The following is an 8,952-nucleotide window of genomic DNA, read 5'->3' as shown; positions in this document are numbered from 1 at the left end:
AAAAAGAAGTGGACAGAACCATATCTAGTACCTTTTATAGCATTGGAAAAAAATCTTTTGGAATGATTGGGAAGCTGCAGCTGGAAAGTATTTTTGGAAAATATACAATCAAGATATCATATGGCGTATTAAAAGAAAAATCTTAAGAGCAGTGTTGGCTTTTACTTGGATTTTTTTTTCATCTCAATTTTTTTCTTTTGCATCTCCTTCATTGGCATTATTATTTGATCATAAAGAAGTGTTGGGTAGCTGATGGCTGGTTAGCTGATGGCTGGGGGTAAGTGGCCCTACTGAGTCAGTCACACAGACACAGAGCACACAGCACACGACTCAGGAGACAAGAAGGAACAGATATATACTTGTTCAATTTTCCAAATGTATTTTGCCTGAATATAAGCAAGACTATTTAAAGTACTAATATTGGGGTTTTTCCCCACCAACTGATACTGAGTAAGAAGATGAAATCGCACAGATTTCTCCCTGCATAGTCTTTTGCCATCTGCATCTCTGCATAGTCTCTTACACAATTTGGTGCTGGTTTTTTAAGCTTTATGTCATGCACTCGTAACCTGTCTGTTATGAAAATAAGTGAAACCATGATTTCTCCCCACAGTGTTATGTAGTTTACTTTTCATGTGTTTATTTCATAAACATGATATGACAAGCCTTTGGACTTTGTATTATCTGTATGTTTTATCATGGATCATGCATAATGTCTCAGGAGAATAAAATAACGATTAAAAAAAAATAGTTCACTAAATGATCATTAACCAAAAGTTTTATCTGCTAGAGAGGGGATCCATATAACTCCAAGAATGCATTGCCCTGTGCATAGCATATTAATTTTGGCAACTGGAGATATGAGACTTGCATTGTTCATATTTTTCATTGTTATGAGACTAATCTATTTTAAAAGCTCTCCTCATCAGTGTGAGTAATTAAAGGAGCGGTGTATTTTTACATTTAATTATGGTACTTTTATGATCTGATACTTACTACTTGCAAGCTAAGAATTCTTTGAGTTTTTCAAGATTTACAGTGCATTTAAGCATCACTATCCAAAAGAACTTTCTGTGATGATGGAAATGCACTATACCTGAGCTGTTCGTTATAATAGCCACTAGCAACATGTGGCTACTGAGCACTTAAAATGTGACTGCCACAACTGTGGAACCAAATTTTAAATTTTCCCTAAAATTTAAATTTAAGTAGTCATATGTGGTTAGTGGCTACCATATTGTATAGCACAACTCTAGAGCCTGTAGAACATCTCCATTTAGTGTAATGTCATTCTAGGACTCTCATTGTTTTTGGTATTTGATTGGAAAGTTGAGACTGGTTAAATCTGAAGCTGATAATGGGTAATCTTGCCATTAGACCTAAAGAGATAAATCCTTAATACAGATGCAAGTTTATTAAGTTTAAATGTATTAGAAATGAACTTCTTTTAAAAGGCAAGTAGTAACAGCAAAAATAATTCTGATGTAACTAATTGAACAAATACTTGGGAAGTATATTCTATGTATAAAAAATGTACTAAATGTTATGGAAGACTCAGAATTGGGTGAAACTTCGCTGGTCCCCTCAAGGAACTTCCTAGCTGAATCTCTCTAGGGAGTCTTTGGTTGGCCAAGAGGAAGCTCTGTCCAAAACCACTACCTCTGGGGTACAGAATACTAAGTGGGATATTATCAAGCGATTAACATTAGGATTTGGCATCAATACTTTCAGTATGGCTGGGGCTGTAACAGCAGCAGGAAGAGCATTTAAGTCTAGGAGAGTAAAATACGTGTTAATTCTGACAGTTGACATGCAAGATGGATTTGCGGTGGGGGGTGGTTGAGATGGGACTGGGATTTCTCCAGGTGTACTGTGTTGGAATTTCTCCTGAGTTCCAGATGTGTTCAAGCAGGCCTCTCAGGTCGTCACTGCTTCCAGTAGATGGACTTCCCAAAACTATGGGAAGCTGAAGGCAAAGATATCTGGATATAGATAGACTCATCCCCTGGTGAGAAGAAATACTTCATGAATTCAGCTCAGCAGTTAGGGAGTCTAACATGTGCAGATATTCCCTTTAAAAATTGTGTAGAGATTGTTAGGTAAGCCAAGGTATATAAGGGTTTTAGCAAGAATTCAGTTTCATTTTCAAATCTGGCAGTTCTCTACTTGAACTCAGTGCCGTAGTTGTCTGTTCTCTTACTTGGAAACTCAGGGGCAGAGTAAAAACCATAGAAAAACAGGCTGTGTCTGCTCTTGCTTGTCCTCTGTGCAGCCACCTTACTTGCCCATTAAGTTTGTGTTCTTGGTTAAATTATGAACTTTTAGCACAGAAGTGTGTGTGCTTATCAATCTAGGACCCATCCCACTGAGCCAGGAAGCAGAGCTCATTTGTGCTCCTTGGAGTCAGGAAACTCAGAAATTAACTGACCTGAGCCTTTCTGTCAGTTGGGTGAAATGTGAGGCTTGCAACTCAGTCAGGCCTGTACACTGGTTTATGGCATAAGAGAGGAAGACTATGTAAGTAGTGGGTGGCTGGACGCAGCAAATGAATGATTTGATGCAGATGTGGAAAGAGAAGAGTTAGCCATTTTCCCTTGGTTCCCTGGGAAGAGGAGATTGTGTCATATGGGTGGTGACTTGTCAGACTTGGTTCTAGTCACCAGAGTTACCCAGTGCTCTGGGATTTGTTGTTTGACAGGTTCCACAAGCATTCTGTTACATTTGAGCATAAAAGAGAGCCTTGGCAATCTTTTTTTTTTTTTAACTTTTTTTATTAATTAAAAAAAATTAACAAACAAAACATTTAGATATCATTCCATTCTACATATACAATCAGTAATTCTTAATATCATCACATAGTTGCATACTCATCATTTCTTAGTACATTTGCATCGATTTAGAAAAAGAAATAAAATGATAATAGAGAAAAAAAAGACTATACATACCATACCCCTTACCCCTCGCTTTCATTTACCACTAGCATTTCAAACTGAATTTATTTTAACATTTGTTCCCCCTAGTATTTATTTTTATTCCATATGTTCTACTCTTCTGTTGATATAGTAGCTGTGTTAGTTAGATTCAGTTGTCATCTTGGCCAGGTGAGCATACCTAATCTTGTTGCTGCGGACATAAGCCAACGGTACGTGAACCTCATCTGTTGCCAATTACATCTGCAGTCGGCTAGGAGGCGTGTCTGCTGCAATGAGTGACGTTTGACTTAATTGGGTGGTGCTTAAATGAGAGAACGCAATGTAGCACAGCCTAGCAGCTTGGCATTCCTCATCTCAGCACTTGCAGCTCAGCCCGGGCCCTTGGAGGTGGAGAAAGAAATTACCCTGGGGAAAGTTGTTGGAACGCAGGGGCCTGGAGAGAAGACCAGCAGAGACCATCCTGTGCCTTCCACGTAAGAAAGAACCTCAGTGGAAAGTTAGCTGCCTTTCCTCTGAAGAACCAACAAAATAAATCCCCTTTTATTAAAAGCCAATCCGTCTCTGGTGTGTTGCATTCCGGCAGCTAGCAAACTAGAACAGTAGCTAAAAGGAGCATCTTGGCAATCTTTATACAAGGAATCCATACTCCCCTGGCTTTAGGAACTCAGGCATGGATAGCAGGTGCTTGCCTCTGGTCTTGGCCCATGATGTCAGGCTGGCCAGGTTGGCACATGTCATTTGGAGTAGGTTAGGCTTCTCTCTCAGACATTAAGGAAGGGCCTTGACTATTCTTCCTGGCATAGCACTGTGGTGGCTTAGCATTGACTGGTATCTGCCCCTTTCAGAGATGGGGTCAGGATAGATGTGTGGAAATTCTCCATTCTGTGTGCTGTGGGAATCACATCCCACATCTCTCCAAGCATGGCCAGGATGGAACCCAGTGGAGTTTGCAAAGAATGGGTTACATATTAAAAGAAAATATTTCCTGTTTATGAGTAATCTTGGGTATAGGTGGGAGAAAATGAGTAAATTTAACTGAAGATTAAAAATATCTGCGTCACCAAAGACAAAACCACAAATAAAATTAAAAGACAAATAACATATGGGGAGGAAATATGCCATATAAAACAAAGGATACATATAAAGAATAAAAGAACTTTCTACAAATTAATAAGGAAAAAAAAAGAAAAAATGGGCAAAAGATACAAAAAAGGGATTTCACAAAAAAAAATTTCACAAATATGAAGAGATACTTAGCTTCACTAGTAATTAGAGAATTGTACATTAAAACAGTTTTGTGGTTTTAAAAGATTAACAATTTCCTGTGTGTTGGCAAGGATAAGGAAAAATGGGTATACTTCACATATTAGTGATAGTATAAATTGTTCCAGACTCTTTTTTTGGAGGGCGTTTTGGCAGTGTCTATGAAAACAAAATCACATGCCCTTTGACTCAGTATTTTGCTTCTGGAGAAATACACATGGGCACACACTTATTCTAGCTTTGTTGGTAATACTGAAGTATTGGAGTGATTAAATAAGCAAGTGATATGGCTGGCATATAGAATATTAGGCAGCATCTAGTGTGTGGTAGATTGGTATGCAGCTGATGTGGGAAGCTCTCCTAGAAACTTTTTAGTGACAAAAATCAATTTACAAAATTATCTTATTTATGTTTTTAAAATCCCCCTCAAAACTAGATATATTGCTATGTGCATAAGTACAATACATATGGATATGGATTACACATATGAAATATGTACATATCTATAGCTATTGTATAGATATAGATTGTATATGTATTGTATTTCAAAGGTTCTAAAACATACTTTTCACATTTTAACATTTCTGAAATCAAATATACCTAACAGTTTGTTGAATGCATTATTTAATAGTTTAAGGTTTTTTTCTTGGTGGAGCTTGCATCTACAGTCAATGAAATGTGATATATAAATGCATTAATGAAGGAGAAGGAATTGGGAAGGGATTTGAAGACGTGTCAGTGGAGACTTCATCTGTATTGTCTGTAGTGTTTTGATTTATTTTTATTTTTATTTTTTTTACATGGGCAGGCACCGGGAATTGAAAATCGAACCCGGCTCCTCGGGCATGGCAGGCAAGCACTCTTACCTGCTGAGCCACTGTGGCCCACCCTCGATTTTTTTAAATAATGAAAATGTATTTACTTTTTGTGTAATGAAAAGAAATATTTACATTTAGAGGAGATAGGTTTGTCTAGATATCTTTGACATTTCAGCCTTTTCTGTACATCAGCTTGATGCTCAGCTTTGAGATTTTTACATTTGAGAACTTAAGTCCTGTGTATTAGTCAGGGTTCTCTAGAGAAACAGAACCCACAGGAGATATCTGTAAATAGGAGATTCATAATGGAACCGTTAGAATGGAAGAGTCCAAAATCCATAGGACAGGTTCTGAAGCTGTGAGTTGTGATGAAAGGTCTGAAGGAAATCCACAGGCTAGGCTAACTGGTTGAAGAAGCAGTGAAAAAGTCTCTCTTCTCCCTTAAAAGTCTCCATTTGAGTGGATTATCTCCTTAGATGATTGTAGATGCAATCAGCTGACTGATGATTTAATACACCAGCCTTCCGATTTATCAACCAGCCATGAAATATCCTTGCAGCAATTGTCAGGCCAGTGTTTGCCTGATCAGAAAACTGGGCATAATCACTTGGCCAAGTTGACATCAGAACCTAACCATCACTGCCTGGCCTAAGAGACTGTTCAGTTCCATTAAGAAGTGAGCTGTGAACATTTAGTGGGAGAGAATTGAGAATTGATGTCTGAGAAGTGGGGAAGCAGGACTCCAGTACCCAGGGCCAGTTGTTCCATCGTTACTTTTACTGCTGTGTGTGGAGGTTGAAGTCAGGGGTAACTGTTAGGGCTACCCTCCTGTGGACTAGGAATTCCCTGGGGCTACCTTGGTCTGTGGTGCGCCATCTACTGATGAGAGATTTGTGTGATGAGGCGGAACATCGGTCAAAGCAAGGAGCGCTGTCCAATGCCATTGAAACGAAATGTATTGCCTAGCTAGAGAACAAAATGCTAGTGGGGGGAAGCCAAAAGAGTTAATGAGCTTCTAAATCTGAGGGCATAAGAAGGCTGGGGGAGGTGATTTATAATAGGTTGGAAGTCAGGCCTGGGCTGCCTGTCCCAGAGGATCCTGGTATGTAAACAGGGCACAGTGTGGGTGTTTCTTCATCAGTAAGGGCTGCACTGTGAATATAAACACAGAGAGTTAGTAGTGATGCTGTAAGCAAAGATGACTAGAAAGATAGAGTCTAGCTTGTGAGAGCACAACCAGGGCTGTGGGAGGCCAAGGAAAGACAAAGTCCTTGGAAATCAGGGAAGGTATCTTGGCAAAGATGGCATCTGGTGTGATTATTGAAGGAAAGGTGGAATTTGGACATTTCATTTTAAGGAGAGATACAGCAGGCAGGGAAAGACACTGTGAACAAAGGCATAAGGGAGAATATGAGGACCTGTGAGGGATACAGTTTTCTTGGAGAATAGGTATATAAAAGGGAAATAAGGAAATAAGATTGAAAAGGTAGGTTAGGACCAGACCGTGAATAGCTGAAAATGCCAGCATTAGTTTGACCTTGATTCAGCAGACAGTGGCTTTCAGTAGGCTTATGTTTTACATTTAGTCTTTTGGTTACCAAGTCTTTTTGTAACATCATTTGTTTGTGTTTTTTTGATAGCGTATATACTCACTCCAAGTTTATTTTCTAAGGATTTTATGATATATGTTTAAATCTTGTGCTAAAGGTACATAGAGCGCTTTTCCATACAAATGTGTGAATTTCAAAACTACACTGATGCTGCAGGCTTTTTGTTTTGATTTTTTTTGTTTGTTTTTACCATCTGCCTTCCAGCATTTGCAAATAGTCATTTCTCTTTCAGAGGAGATCATAGTATTTATTTCAATTCAAGGAAAGCAAAGAGCTGTGAAGTATATGAAGGAGAGGTGAACTTAAATATGGAAGATAAACTGAGCAAGATTAGTGGGAGGTGAAAAGAGGTGAACATTATTTGGGCAAATCCTTGTTACTTTATTGTAGTACAGTTTGGACCAGCTTCTCTTTCCCTGGGAATTCTTCACAGCCTTTCTTTCAAACTTGACTGCCTACCATTGCCAGCTCAACCTTAATGTTCACTGGTGCTGATGCTTGAGTGCTGCCTTTGACAGGAAGACTCCAGTCAACTTTCTGGTTCTGGTTTTGGCTCCCCAGGTATCCTGCTGAGTGGAACTGACCTTAGGAATCTGAATGTCAGTTTTGTGTAGGGAAATGTGCAGCAACTCTTGCTTCATCTGCTGCAATGGAATTTATCAGATCCTTTTGTTTTTCCCTAAGTGGTACAAGGAGTTGCCCTGAAATGGGTATTCATCTGTATTTGTGATGCTTTAAAAATTATTAATTTCACTAATGTGTCATAACATGCATTTTCTGTCATGTTAGAAAATTGATATTTAAACAAGTAACAATGGATAAATCTCAACATGACAATATCATCTGACATTAAAAATTAAATGATCTAAGAGTCATCAGAATTGTGTTAATGATTTTAGCCCTTCTTGGGACTTTCAGTTTTTGTTGACTGACTGATGATGGCAGATTGTGATAGTGATCAGAGCTGTGGTTTTATAAATTATTTTTCAGCTGGTACAATTTTGGCATGGGATGTGGACCGGCAGGAATAATCTTGTTTATTATTGCCAGTGTTGTTTTGACTCACATTCTGAGTTCTTTAAGGAAGAAAAGAGAGAATGTCTGTAACAGATATTTGCTGTGCACTTGTGGACAGCAAACAATATAAGTTGCCCACTGGTGGGTGGTGGCAGCTCAGACGGACATTTCCTGATATTGCCTCCCAGGATCTATAGAGTGGGCTCAGTACTTGGGCCCATCCTGTTGACTGCTTTCATCATGGAGGTTGAATCTGGAGAGAGTGTTACCAAAACACAGAGCCAGTAGTGACAATGGGGTTACTGTAAAATTGCTAAGATTTCCTTCCTGGATAGTCCTGGTTGCATATACCAATGTAAACACGACTGGGCTTAGTCTGTACCTTAGTACATTTTGCACTGATATCTCTAACCATTTTTTTAAAATATATTTATTTGCTTAATGGGGAGTTACAAATAAATGTTTTGTTTTGTTTTAATTAATCATCACAATTGACTTTTGTTTTTCCATTTTTTGGAAAGTAACATGTATACAAAAAAGCAATAAATTCAAAAGCACATCGCAACAATTAGTTATAGAACAGATTTTGGAGTTTGGTGTGGGTACAAGTTCCACAATTTTAGATTTTTCCTTCTAGCTGCTCTAAGATAATGGCGACTAAAAAATATATCATTGTAATAATTAAGCAATTGTACTTGTTTGTTAAACCCTACCTTCCCTGTATAACTTCACGATCACCTTTATATTTTTCCTACTCTTTAGGGGTATTTGGGCTATGGCCATTCTAGTTTTTTCATGTTGGAAGGGGCTGTTGATAATATAGGATAGGAGGATGATCTGAGAGGCTGGCCCCTCTAGGTTTTGGGGACTTACCTGGTCTAGGGACCCATCTGGAGGTTGTAGGTTTCTGAAAAGTTACCCTAGTGCATGGAACCTTTGTGTAGTATCTTATATATTGCCCTAGGTGTTCTTTACGATCGACTGGAATGGTTTTGGTTGGAGTTTGGCAAGCTATGATAGGTAGAAATGTCTAACTGAAGCTTGTGTAAGAGTGACCTCCAAAGTAGCCTCTTGACTCTATTTGAACTCTCTCAGCCGTTGAAAACTTATTCGTTGCTCTTCTTTTCCCCTTTTTGGTCAGGATGGCATTGTTGATCCCATGGTGCCAGGGCCAGACCCATCCCTGGGAGTCATCTCCCACACCACCAGGGAGACTTCTACCTCTGGATGTCATGTCCCAGTAGGGGGGGGGGGCAATGATTTCACTTGCACTGATTGCTTAGAGAGAGAGGCCACATTTGAGCAACAAAG

The 8,952-nt window shown here is 38.9% G+C and overlaps 1 protein-coding gene across 6 annotated transcripts in view; it reads left to right on the top strand.

Annotated features, from left to right (window-relative positions):
• KAT6B (lysine acetyltransferase 6B) overlaps window positions 1-8,952 on the top strand; it is a 240,861-nt gene that overhangs the window by 79,280 nt on the left and 152,629 nt on the right. The gene's annotated exons all lie outside the window — the stretch shown is intronic.

The sequence above is a fragment of the Tamandua tetradactyla genome, chromosome 13 (genome assembly GCF_023851605.1).
Source record: "Tamandua tetradactyla isolate mTamTet1 chromosome 13, mTamTet1.pri, whole genome shotgun sequence".
Taxonomy (NCBI): Eukaryota; Metazoa; Chordata; class Mammalia; order Pilosa; family Myrmecophagidae; genus Tamandua; species Tamandua tetradactyla.
Note: the sequence above shows the minus strand (reverse complement) of the source record. Positions and strands in the feature narration are given on the sequence as shown.